The following is a 14132-nucleotide window of genomic DNA, read 5'->3' as shown; positions in this document are numbered from 1 at the left end:
TCCTCCAAGGAGGTATAACCTGGTTCTTCCATAATATCTTCACAACATCTCTGTGAGGCAGGTTATGAAGAGAGATAGTGATTGGTCCAGAGTCACCTAGTTGAGTAAATCATTATAGCATATTGGCTCAGAGGACAAATAAAGTTCTGGGCACCTTTCCCAGGTAACTGAACAATTTGAGTAATAGTCATATTTTCTTCACCTGATCCTCTACATATTAATGTATTATCCAAGGTTAATATAAGGATATATTTGACTCCCAGTTATTAATAAAGGGCAAGCTCTTTGTGGCAGGCCCAAGCATTACAGCAAGAATGGGAAATTGCTTTCAGCCTTCATAAAAAAGAAGTTTTACAATGGCAATGAAAACCACTAAAATTAAGAGGGATGGTGAGCTTTATTTCCCCATCAAAGTGGCATGTTTTGAATCAGAAATTTCCTGCATCTCCTTGGAAGACTGTAAGTACAACTTGGTTTGCTATCAGTTCAGTGACTTTAATAATAGTGTGGGGACTTTAATGTGACAGCACTGAACTGTATAGGCTTTAATAGCATCTTTTGGAAGCTGTGATGGGCTTGGGCTTGAGCATGAGCTGTCTGTCAGGGCTCTGAGTTCTCGTAAACAAGTTCAGCAGATGACCAGGTAATCACTTCACTCTCCCTACTTGCTCCAGCTTGTGAAGGAAGCCAGAAGCGTGTTTATCTAGGGTTGCCATATGTCCAGATTTCCCCGGACAACACTGGGATTTCAAAGGCGGAATTGAGGTCTGGGAGGAATTTGCAAAAGATGGCACTTTGTCCTAGATCTTACGCAGGTCAATCAAAAAATTGTGGTTTTTTGGTGATGCAAAATGCAAAATGGCAGTAAACACAGTTTTTACACTGAGGTCCAGCTCTGAGGGCCTTCTGGCAGTTCCCTTCCTACGAGAAGTGAGGTTACAGGGAACCAGTCAGAGGGCCTTCTCGGTAGTGGCACCCGCCCTGTGGAACACTCTCCCATCAGATGCCAAAGAAATAAACAACTACAGTGGAACCTCGGGTTGCAAACATGATCCATACGGGAGGCACATTCGCAACCCGCAGCATTCACAACCCGCAGCACCACGTCTGTGCACATGCAGGTCGCAATTCAGTGCTTCTGCACATGCACAAAGCACAATTTAGTGCTTTTGCGCATGTGCATGTGCCGAAACCTGGAAGTAACCCTTTCCAGTACTTCCTAGTTTGGTGCGGTGCGCAACCCGAAAATGCAAACCTGAAGTGTCTGTAACCCGAGGTACCACTGTATCTGACTTTTAAAAGACATCTGAAGGCAGCCCTGTGTTTTTAATGTTTTAAACTTTTTAATGTTTGATGTTTTATCATGTTTTTAATATTCTGTTGGGAGCTGCCCAGAGCGGCTGGGGAGGCCTGGCCAGATGGGCAGGATATAAGTAACCATTCATTCATTTATTTAATTATTTATTTATTACTGCAAAACAAAGCAATGAAGAAAGAAAGAAGTTGTGCTATTGCAATGATGAGTCCCATCCCCGAGAACTTGTTTTGTTTTTTTCATCCGTCTGGAGAAATTGAGTGAAAAGTCCCCCCCCCCCCAATTCTGTGCCCACAATTTTGAGAGACCATTTGCACAGTCTGCATAGAACACATGCAAATCCTCAACCATTTTGGGGGGAAACGTATAGATGTTCAGTCAGATACATAAGATTCCCATCACATCCTGACTGGTAGCAGTGGTGTGTGGGCAAGCAATCTTTCAAAGAAGCATGTTCGGTGGTTCCCCAACTGTGGAGTGAAATTCCTAGTAAAGGTAAAAGGTAAAGGACCCCTGGACAGTTAAGTCCAGTCAAAGGCAACTATGGGGTTGCGGCGCTCATCTTGCTTTCAGGCCAAGGGAGTCGGCATTTGTTCACAGACAGCTTTCCAGGTCATGTGGCCAGCATGACTAAACCTCTTCTGGCACAACAGTGATGGAAACCAGAGTGCATGGAAATGCCATTTGCCTTCCCGCAACAACAGTACCTATTTATCTACTTGCACTGGTGCGCTTTCGAGCCAGTGTGGTGTAGTGGTTAAGAGCGGTAGTCACGTAATCTGGGAAACCGGGTTCGTGTCTCTGCTCCTCCACATGCAGCTGCTGGGTGACCTTGGGCCAGTCACACTTCTGTGAAGTCTCTCAGCCCCACTCACCTCACAGAGTGTTTATTGTGGGGGAGGAAGGGAAAGGAGAATGTTAGCCGCTTTGAGATTCCTGAAGGGGAGTGAAAGGCGGGATATCAAAACCAAACTCTTCTTCTTCTTCGAACTGCTAGGTTGGCAGGAGCTGGGACAGAGCAATGGGAGCTTATTCCGTCGCAGGGATTCAAACCGTCAACCTTCTGATCTGCAAGCCCAAGTGGCTCAGTGGTTTAGACCACAGCGCCACCTGTGTCCCTTGTGATGTGTGCCTGTCTCCATCATTAACTTTCAGAAGCATTTAAAATATATTCTAGTTTACCCAGGCATTGGGTGGCTGAAGAACACCCCGAGATCATTGGGGACAACGTTTTTAACTGTAACTACTTTTAGTTGGTTTTAATTATAATTGCTTTTAGAATATTTCAACTGCTTTAGAATGTTTTTGATTTGTTCTTAAATTGTTTATATGTTTGCTGCCCTTGGCTCCTTGGGGAAGAAGGGCAGGATCTAATTAAATTATTATTAACAATGATAATAATAATTACTTTGCTGGTTTTCTGACTGGGGACCCATTTACCAGCATCTAAGGAATCCAAGCATTTTCACCAGCAAAACAGAAAACATTGGATTCATTGCATTATAAAATGGCTTGCAAACCTCAGAGAATTGATTTGTCACATCTCTTAAATATTGCTAAGCATTATCTCAAAATGTGACCCAAGAAATATTTCTGACAAATGCTGCATTTAAGGGAAGGGGAGAAAAAGAAATCCAAATTGCTTAAGTCATTTGCAGCAATGAAATTCTTTCAGCTTCATTGCTTACCTTCTTTCCCTGACCTTCATTTGCCCTGCAGTTTGAACAGCTCACAGGAATTAGATCCCACACAGATTAACTTCCACTTTGCCTGTCTACTGTTTTGCATCAGATTTGGACCTCTCATCTAAACTTCTAATACTTTCTGGACAGAGGTCTGAAAATAATGGACTCTGTTAGAAGTATAAGAGAGAAAGGAAGGGAAAGGAATGGCAGGAAGCGCAATACCTGAGTGTCCTCACACAGGTGTAAAGAGAGGCAAATATGCTATCAAATGTACCTGTGCTGCAGACGCTGACATAAAAGCAAAAATAACAGCTAAAATATATGTAGGGTTGCATCCGAAGATGCTTTAGAAACTTCAGCTGGTGCAGAATTCAGTGGCCAGGTTGCTCACCACGAAGCAAGACGGTTTGAGCATATTACACCGATCCTGGTCCAACTGCGCTGGCTACCAATTAGTTTCCAGGCCCAATTCAAAGTGCTGGTTTTGATCTACAAAGCCTTAAATAGCTCAGGACCACAAAATCTCAAGAACCGCCTCTTTCCATATGAACCTACCCGGACCCTGAGATCATCTTCTGAGGCCCTCCTTCGTGTGCCTCCTCCACAGAAGGTCCGGAGTGTGGCAACATGAGAATGGGCCTTCTTTGCAGTGGCTCCCTGTCTGTGGAATGCTCTCCCCAGGGAAGTTAACCTGGAGCCTTCATTATACACCTTTAGGTGCCAGGCAAAAATGTTCTTTTTTTAACCAGGCCTTTGGTTCACCTGATCAACATCCCAAACCCTTTTAAAATGTGGATCTTTTTTTGGGTGGGGGGTATTATTGGGTTATTGCTTTTATTTTAATTTTATATCCTGTGATATTTTTATTTGAACTGCCCTGAGACATCTGGGTATAGGGCAGTATATAAATTCAACATCAGCCACAACAACAACAAAGCCATTATATAAATTCAACATCAGCCACAACAACAACAAAGCCATTGATCAGGAATCAAAAAGTACCTTGTGCTACACTACTTATAAAGGAGACTTTTTGAGATTTCCTTCAACAGTAGCTCTGGCATCTCAGAGCTGCTATGGAAGGTCCCATAAACTTCAGGTCAGCATTTGATAGGCTGGAATGGTGTCTTGCCTCAGTAATGGACTGGAAGAGAGCCAATAAACTGAAGCTCAACCCTGGTAAGACTGAAGCACTGTCAGTAAGCTGCTTCCTAGACTGAATGGATGGGAGATTGCCTGTTCTTGATGGGACTATAGTTCCACTGAAGCCGCAGGTACAAAGCTTGGGGGTCCTTCTGGATTCATTGCTGTCGCTTGAGGCTCAGGTGGCCTCAGTGGCATGGAGTGACTTCCATCAGCTTGGGCTGGTGGCCCACCTGTGCCCCTATCTGGACAGGAATATTCTAACTTGCATCAACCTCTAGGTTAGATCACTGCAACACATTATGTGGTGCTGCCTCAGAGGGTGGTTTGGAAACTTCAGCTGGTGCAGAATTCAGGGCCTGCTTTTAAAAAAAAAAAAAAACCTGTAGAAAATTACATGTGTAAATATGTATTTAAAATATGTATTTAAATGTGTGCTTTTAAAGGTATTTCCTCGCCATACAGACATTTAAAACGTATTTTTAAATACCTTTTTTTTTGAGCTGCGAACTGTCAGAACCTTCCAAAGAGCAAAAGCCAGCAGATCACTAAATTCCAACCAGCACTTTAGTGTGGGAGCTGCATCTCAGAGTTTACAGAGATCGAAGTCATCAAACATTCTTAATTGTGCATGTCTCTTTAGATCTTGGACACAGTTTTCTTGGCTTTCCCAAAAGCTTTAATTCTCTCCTTCTTTGTCAAGCATTACAAAGTAAAATGATTCACAAAGAGATACAAAGAGCAAATGGCTTTTACTTTTTATTTTGTTTGCTGTGCATTCAGGCTGTACTTTCCCAGAGTGGTCATATAATAAAATGGATGAAAGAGGAATAACCTTGGGGAAAGGTCCCCCCCCCCATTCCGATGCTCTTTTGGCCTTAATTTTTTGCTACTTTGTCTCTGATTCTCTAACTTGAGCCATTCAACCCAAATGCTTCTTTTGTGATGCAATTCCCTCTTCCCCATCTTCTGCCAATACACTGATGTTTAATCATAATACAATAAAGCACTTGTGATGGCTTCAGCAGTTTGTATGTTACCTCTTAAATGTTTCCTCTTCCCATTAAATAAGCGTGCAACCTTTGCATGACTTCAGGTTGGCATCAGGAGCAACATGAATGTGGAAGAAATGAACATACATGCTATGCCTCCACCTGGAGTATGAGTATTGCCACAACAGGAGCTGCTGCAGACATGTTAATCCTGGATATCTCAGTTGGTTAGAGTGCGGTGCTAATAACTCCAAGGTTGCAGGTTCGATCCCTGTATGGAACAGCTGCATATTCCTGATTTGTAGGGAGTTGGACTAGATGATCCTCAAAGTCCCTTCCAACTCTACAAATCTATGATTCAATCGGTTGTTATAGAGAAGTAAAGGTAAAGGACCCTTGGATGGTTAAGTCCAGTCAAAGGCTACTATGGGGTTGTGGCGCTCATCTCGCTTTCAGAGTGAGGGAGCCAGTCTTTGTCCACAGACAGCTTTCCAGATCATCTGGCCAGCATCACTAAACTGATTATGGCACAACAGGATGCCGTGATGAGTGCCAGAGTGCATGGAAATGTCGTTTCCCATTGCGTCACAGTGATACCTATTTATCTACTTGCACTGGTGTGCTTTCGAACTGCTAGGTTGGCAGGAGCTGGGAAAGAGCAATGGGAGCTCACCTTGTCATGGGGATTTGAACTGGCGACCTTCCGATCGGCAAGCTCAAGAGGCTCAATGGTTTATATGCTTATTATATTTTTTAAAAACACAAGTGGGCAATTCTCTTCTCCATGTTCCTGCCACTGGGCAAGTGCTTCGTCCAAGGACACAAACTGGCAGAGAGGCCCTGGGGAAAGACCAGAATGGGCTAGGAAAAGTTCAAGCTCTGACTGGCAGTTCTGTCCCTCTTTGGCCCCAGCTGTGAAGCAAAGGGCACCTTGGAGCCTCCTCCTCCTGGTCACCAGGTAAGGGATGGGAGCCTTCCAAGAGGTCTTGACTCCCACTCTGTGGCTGTGCGGGTGCCTTTGGGAGAGAACAAGTAGCTTGGGCAGTCCTCCTCTCAATCTCTCATTGAAAGAGCAAGCAGGAGGGAACATGGCTGGGTGTGGGGTTTTATTTGAACACTGGAGCAACAGGTAGAAGTAAATTAATAATGATAATAATATTTATTTATTTATTTATTTATTATTTATACCGCACACATCTGGCTGGGTTTGCCCAACCACTTTGGGTGGCTTCCAACAGAATATATAAAACACAATAAAACATCAAACATTAAAATTTTCCCTAAACAGGGCTACCTTCAGATGTCTTCTAAAGGTAAGGTAGTTGTTTATTTCCTTGATGGGAAGGCGTTCCACACGGCGAGTGCCACTGCCAAGAAGGCCCTCTGCCTGGTTCCCTGTAACCTCACTTCTCACACTGAGGGAACCACCAGAAGGCCCTCAGAGGAGGACCTCAGTGTCCGAGCTGAACGATGGGGCTGGAGACACTCCTTCAGGTATACTGGGCCAGCACTGTTTAGGGCTTTAAAGGTCAGCACCAACACTTTGAATTGTGTTTGCAAACATACTGGGAGCCAATGTAGGTCTTTCAGGATCGGTGTTATACGGTCTCAGCGGCCACTCCCAGTCACCAGTGTAGCTGCCGCATTCTGGATTAGTTGTAGTTTCTGGGTCTCCTTCAAATGTAGTTAAGGGAAGGGAGGATGGTGGGAAGCGCCACATTTTCTTCAGCACTTTCCAGCTTCCCCTTGATGCTGAATGGTCAAAACTGGCTGTCCTTTGTGGTTGAGGTTGGATGCTGGTCCCCCCCCACCTCTATTTTCTTGGTAGTCGCCATTTTAAGTAGATCAGAGTATGTGTGTGTGTGTGTGTGTGTGTGTGTGTGTGTTTGTGTGTGTGTGTGTGTGTATATGTGTGTGTGTGTGTGTGTGTGTGTGTATGCATGTATATATGTATATATGCAGGTTTTGGTGTCTTCGGGTGTCTTCCCGTGTAAGAGTCGGGGTGTCTGTGCGACGTTTCGACGAGGTCTCACTCGTCATCTTCAGGCTGGTGCTTTCGGCTTCTTGTTACTGGAACAGAGCAGAATCTGGTGTTTGAGTTCCTATAAATACTGTTGAGGGGTGTGGTGTATAGCCTCCAACGTTCTGGGCAGAGAGGAAGTTCCTAGATTAGTGTGCCTTTTCTTCTTTTGTTCCTTAATTACTTGAGGGATATCTTGAGTGATTTCATGAGTGATATTCTGAATACCACTGGGTGGGTCATTAAGTGTAGATTAGTTGCTAAAGCTTTTGTGTCTTGACCTCTTGAGCTTGTGAAGAGTTTTTCTGAGAAGATGGCTGTGCTGCATTTAGTTGTGCTCTGGCTTGGCTTCGTGTATAGGGGCGAGCTGTGGTTTTGTGCCTTGTGCCAGCCAGATCTGTGTAGGGATTGCAGGGGGGTGCAGCATCCGGAGGTGCCACTATAGTTTGGCTACTGGATGGAGTCTGTAATATGTCTGTGGAGAGGGTCTGGGTTTGGGTCTGGTGTGGTTGATTGGTGACGGCGTTCTGTGTGCCTCTGGTTCTGGTGTCAGTTTTTGTGGGGAGGGCTAATTTCCAGATGTCTGGCAGGCGGGACGTGTCGTCACGCTTGTTCATGTTGTGAGGGTGTTTCTCTATCTCGATGGCTTCCATGATTATTCTCTTGTGGTGATGTTCCATGTTAAAGAGCAATTTGGAATCTGCAAAATTAATTTCGTGTCCTGTTTCTTTCATGTGTTGGAAAAGAGAGGAAGTTTTTTCTTCTTTTTTGACGGCATTCTTGTGTTCTGCGATACGTGCATTTATTCGTCTGTTTGTTTGTCCAATGTACGTGGCTGGGCAGACTTTGCAGGGTATTTCATAGACCCAAAAACCAAGACACAGAAGAAAACAATGGCATGGCCCTCCTTCCTTATATCAAGGGCACTACAGACAAAATCAGCAAAATCCTCCATAAACACAATATCAAAACAGCCTTCTGCACCAACCAAAAAATAGCCAATATCCTCAGAAACCCAAAAGACAAAATCCAGCTGGAAAACCAAGGGGTCTATGAAATACCCTGCAAAGTCTGCCCAGCCACGTACATTGGACAAACAAACAGACGAATAAATGCACGTATCGCAGAACACAAGAATGCCGTCAAAAAAGAAGAAAAAACTTCCTCTCTTTTCCAACACATGAAAGAAACAGGACACGAAATTAATTTTGCAGATTCCAAATTGCTCTTTAACATGGAACATCACCACAAGAGAATAATCATGGAAGCCATCGAGATAGAGAAACACCCTCACAACATGAAGAAGCGTGATGACACGTCCCGCCTGCCAGACATCTGGAAATTAGCCCTCCCCACGAAAACCGACACCAGAACCAGTGGCACACAGAACGCCGTCACCAATCAACCACACCAGACCCAAACCCAGACCCTCTCCACAGACATATTACAGACTCCATCCAGTAGCCAAACTATAGTGGCACCTCCGGATGCTGCACCCCCCTGCAATCCCTACACAGATCTGGCTGGCACAAGGCACAAAACCACAGCTCGCCCCTATACACGAAGCCAAGCCAGAGCACAACTAAATGCAGCACAGCCATCTTCTCAGAAAAACTCTTCACAAGCTCAAGAGGTCAAGACACGAAAGCTTTAGCAACTAATCTACACTTAATGACCCACCCAGTGGTATTCAGAATATCACTCATGAAATCACCCAAGATATCCCTCAAGTAATTAAGGAACAAAAGAAGAAAAGGCACACTAATCTAGGAACTTCCTCTCTGCCCAGAACGTTGGAGGCTATACACCACACCCCTCAACAGTATTTATAGGAACTCAAACACCAGATTCTGCTCTGTTCCAGTAACAAGAAGCCGAAAGCACCAGCCTGAAGATGACGAGTGAGACCTCGTCGAAACGTCGCACAGACACCCCGACTCTTACACGGGAAGACACCCGAAGACACCAAAACCTGCATTCCTGTACCCGTGAAAATCTACGAAAGCAAATATGTATATATGTATATACATATATAGAGAGAGAGCTCCCATATGCATTTTGTGCCCCTGTGCCCCTGATGCTACGCCACCAGCAAATACATACGTTCCACAATACTTCACCCTCCTGAGATTCAGCTGTGAGACTGAGGACCATGTCACACATTGTGTGTACCTAAAATTTCTTCCAGCAGATGCCTAAAAAAGCTAAGTATAAATGTAGCAAGGATGTCTTTGCAATCATATAGATCATATAGGTACTTGGAAAGAGCACCTTGAACAGCTGGCGGTGGCAACCAGTGAAATTGTGCTTCTATAGGAAACTGCACCTTCCACTGCACTGCAGAGTAACACAAGGAGAATTGAATTGATATCTGTATCTGTAATGGTTGGGAAGGCAGACCAAACCTTGGTCAGAACTATGCATGTATGCAGGAGGATTGCTGACACATCCCTTCAGGTACTGGCAGCCATCTTCTGTGCCAGGCAGTGCTAGTCAGCCAGGAACCATGTGCTTGCACAGAGCTGGCTGAGATGCGTTCTCACACACACTCCTTTCGATCACTGCCTCCCTGATGGTTAAACATTCTTAGTGGGGACGCGGGTGGTGCTGTGACCTAAACCACTGAGCCCCTTGGGCTTGCCAATCAGAAGGTCGGTGGTTCGAATCCCCATGACGGGGTGAGCTCCCATTGCTCTGTCCCAGCTCCTGCCAACCTAGCAGTTTGAAAGCATACCAGTGCAAGTAGATAAATAGGTACCACTTTGGTAGGAGGGTAAATGGTGTTCCCGTGCGCTCTGGTTTCTGTCACAGTGTTCAGTTGTGCCAGAAGCGGCTTAGTCATGCTGGCTACATGACCCAGAAAGTTGTCTTTAGACAAACACTGGCTCCCTTGGCCTGAAAGCGAGATGAGCACCACAATCCCATAGTTGCATTTGACTGGACTTAACTGTCCAGAGGTCCTTTACCATTTTTACATTAGAAATTCTTATTAGCAAACCCCTTCATCAGTCTTTGTTTTCCAGTGGCAAACTCAGGATTGCCTCCATTTCATTGCAAAATGGTCACTTGCACTAACTGACCAAGTCATGAGGCCAAGCAAGATACATGCGTGTGTGAACAAGCTGATAATTGCCTTGCAGTGTGTAAAATGGTTCTGGGGATCCATCTGAATGTGCATTGATTGGCAGGGTGGGGAGAGGTCTGGGCTGTTTTGTAAGCAAAGTGCAAGACAGAAAGCAAGCAAATGGAGACTACTGCAAAAAGTGCAGAGAAACAAGAAAGCACAGTACTACAAAGTTCCTTTCCCTTTATAGAAAATCCTTTCATACAAAAGGGAAATGTGACTAGAAATGGCCCTTGCTTTTGGTGAGGGGGGAAAATTAGAAGTACAGGCACGAGTAACTCCTTCAAATGCAATCACAGAAGGGGCAGCCAGTACAGCAGCTGCTATTTTAAGGCCAGGAAACGTTGTGTTCTGTTTGAAAGACAAAAAGAACCAGCAAATATTCTGGCTGCCCTTCAAAAGCAAGCTGTCATTGTTAAAGGCAGCCCATGATAGTCAATAAAGCACTAGATGGTTTTGCATGCTCCATGCAGGGAAATTGAAAGGAGGAAGCTCTTTGTTCTTCCGGTCCTTCTCTCAGTAAGTTGCAACTTCTTGAATTCTGAAGGAGTTTTTGGGTTTGATTCTGTGCTTGCAGAGATAAATCTCTGTGCCCACGTCCATCTTTAAATATTCCCTGTCATTGGTAGATTCACCTGGGGCACTAGATTTGCTTCACAGATATTAACATTGGCACAGTTGTATGAGTCACCCAGGAAACTGCACAAATAAGAACCCAAATATAGCCTGCTGAAACAGGTGATTGCTCCACCAAATCCAGCATTCTGCTCTCAGAGTGGACAACTGGATGTCTGTAGGAAACATGCAAGCAAGACCAAAGCACATAGGCATGCTCCCTGCCTATGGCCTCCAGAATCTACAGGTGAAAGTCAAAGTCCTGCTGGAAAATGAAGTCAGCATCCCCATAAAGCTTGTCTGCGGAAGGAAGCATGAAGTGCTCCAAAATCTCCTGGTAGATGGCTGTGTTTACCCTGTTCTCAATGAAACACAGTGGACCAACACCAGCTGATGACATGGCTCCCCAAATCAACACAGACTGTGGAAACTTCACACTGGACTTCAAGCATCTGGCATTGTGTGCCTCTCCATTCTTCCTCCAGACTCTGGGTCCTTGGTTTCCAAATGAGATGCAAAAGCTGCTCTCATCAGAAAAAGAGATTTGGGGAGCCATGTCATCAGCTAATGTTGGTGTTTGGCACCTGCCCACACTGCCAAATGTACCAAAACCTGGTTCAATGCCCATGGGATTACTGTGCTTGATTGGCCAGCAAACTCGCCTGACCCTAAACCCCATAGAGAATCTATGGGGCATTGCCAAGAGACAGATGAGAGATATGAGACCGAGCAATGCAGAAGAGCTGAAGGCTGCTATTGAAGCATCCTGGTCTTTCATAACACCTCAGCAGTGCCACAGGCTGATAGCATCCATGCCACGCCACACTGAGGCAGTAACTGATGCAAAAGGGGCCCAAACCAAGCACTCAGTACATATGCATGCTTCTACTTCTCAGAGGTCCAATATTGGTCTATTTGCAATCCTTGTTTTGCTGATTTCATTTAATATTCTAATTTTCTGAGATTGCTAATTTGGGGTTTTCATCAGCTGTACGCCATGAACATCACAATTATAACAAATAAAGGCTTGACATATCTCGCTTTGCATGTCATGAGTCTATCTCATATATTAGTTTCACCTTTTAAGTTGAATTACTAAAATAAATGAACTTTTCCATGATATTCTAATTTTCCAAGTTTCACCTGTATTATTCAGAAGAACTACTGCCTCCAATTGTCATAGTCTCGGGCTGAGCAACAGCAAGCAGAGCTCAGTGGAGTGGGAGAAGACTCTCTGAGGACTCTCTGAGGAGTACTTGCCTGGAGGTAGTGCCAGTATCCAAAGTCAGGTCCAGTCCTAGGGTCAGGCAAACAATAATTCACATGATCAGACATCTAGGGGGCAGGGAATCTGATGATCAAAGGTTGGGCCAGGAATGACAAGTGTTGTTTCCAACACCTGACTGCTGCTGGAAGTTCTTAAGAAGGCTGAAGCCGGATGGTTCTCATCAGCACCTTCTCCTCTGGGTCCTTGAAGGCTGATCAGCTTCAGATGGAGTCACTCTGCCCTCTGTTTAGCTGGCAAAGCTGACTCCTGGCGCATGACAGGTAGGGCTGGAAAATGCTCCCTGTTTGAAACCCTGGGGGGCCACAGCCAGTTGGTGTAAACTCTACTGAGCTAGATGGACCAACAATCTGCCTTAGGCTAAGACAGTTTCCTATGCTATTTAACTAACAGTTAATTGAAGTCTTTCTTTTAAATCTTCTTTTCTCTATTTTTACTTTGAACCCTCATTTTAAAGTGCCAAGAGACTTAGCTCCAAGTCAGCCTGACTCCTGCATGCATTCACAATGATTTGGTGCACATGACTCATAGGAGATGATGATGAAGAAGAAGTGTTGATACCAGGAGAGGCTGGGCTATACATGTCTAATTGTAAATAAAGTATATGAGCCCTCCCCTCAAGGTGTTTGGATTTCTCCACTCTACCTTCACAAGAGGAAAAAGAGAAATCTGTGAAAAGGAGGACCTGCACTCAGTCCTAGACACAAAGGAGTTTGTTTCTGGACCTTTAATAATTATGAAGAAGAGCACATTTAGCTAGGGCTGTCATGAAAGAGTGAGAAAAGCTGCCACTCACAAAATTCCTTCTTTTGTATAATATTTAAGATAGAAGAGCCCCATCTTCCTTTTCATCTGGGTGCCCTAACTGCAGAAGATAACACTTTGAGAGGGACTTGTGAAGACTTCTTCAGAAGTCCATTTCAAAGCACTATCTTGCCCAGCATTTTGAAAGCTGCTTCTGAAGATTTGACAATCAGCTGATGGTCAAATCTTCAGAAGTGCCTTTAAAAGCACGACCACACAAAGCAGCACTTTGAAAGGGGCTTCTGAAGACCTCTGTGGGCAAAGAGAAGGTCAGTTGAAGTCAAAGTGGCATCAGGTGACCCCACCTGTCAAACTTGGTGGACGAAGGGTCAGAGAGATAACAATCTGGACTGCAAGGGTAAAAAGGTTAAGCATCCTTGTCTTAGCACATTTGACTTCTGCATCTCCATACTAGAACTGTGCAAAAATTTCTTTTTTTGATCATTTCTTTGAGTGGGGCGAAACAGAACTTTCCTGAAATATCACTGGGGAGGGTGGGGTAAATTTCTCTAAAAATTTTGGAAGTGGATTTTGCCCTATGTTATATATTGTTATGAGGTTATTAACTCCCCCTCCCCAAGTCCCACATCACTCAGAGTGGTGCAAGGCTTTAGCCCATGCACAGGCAAACTTGGCCCTCCAGATGTTTTGAGACTACAACTCCCATCATTCCTGACCACTGGTCCTGTTAGCTAGGGATGATGGGAGTTGTAGTCCCAAAACATCTGGAGGGCTGAGTTTGCCTATGCCTGCTTTAGCCACAGCTGCCCACCAACCACACTGTCTTGACTGTCTGCTATATCATTTTATACAATGCACTTCCAAGGCATTCAGTTAAAGTGTGGTCAGCAGGAAATCGTGTGAGATACTCTCCACAGCTTCCCAGTTGCCAGGATCCCACCCCAAAACACAATAACAGCCATTCTTACCTGAAAATAAAGAAGATATCCTTATTTAGGCTAATAGAGGGACAGATTCAGCACCAAGGACAAGGTCAATGTACCAAAATTCCAAGGTACACGAAAAAGGCAAGAGGAACTGAACGGAAGCTACAAATATGTTTAAACTGTTGAAAGGTCCTTCCTGCCAAACTCTTAAAAGATGCAGTGAGCTCACTCAAGGGACACTCTCGCCTTATGAGTCAGCTGC

Source organism: Podarcis vaucheri (genome assembly GCF_965113315.1).
Source record: "Podarcis vaucheri genome assembly, chromosome: 8".
Lineage (NCBI taxonomy): Eukaryota > Metazoa > Chordata > Lepidosauria > Squamata > Lacertidae > Podarcis > Podarcis vaucheri.
The sequence above is the reverse complement of the archived record's forward strand: the minus strand, read 5'-3'. Positions refer to the sequence as shown.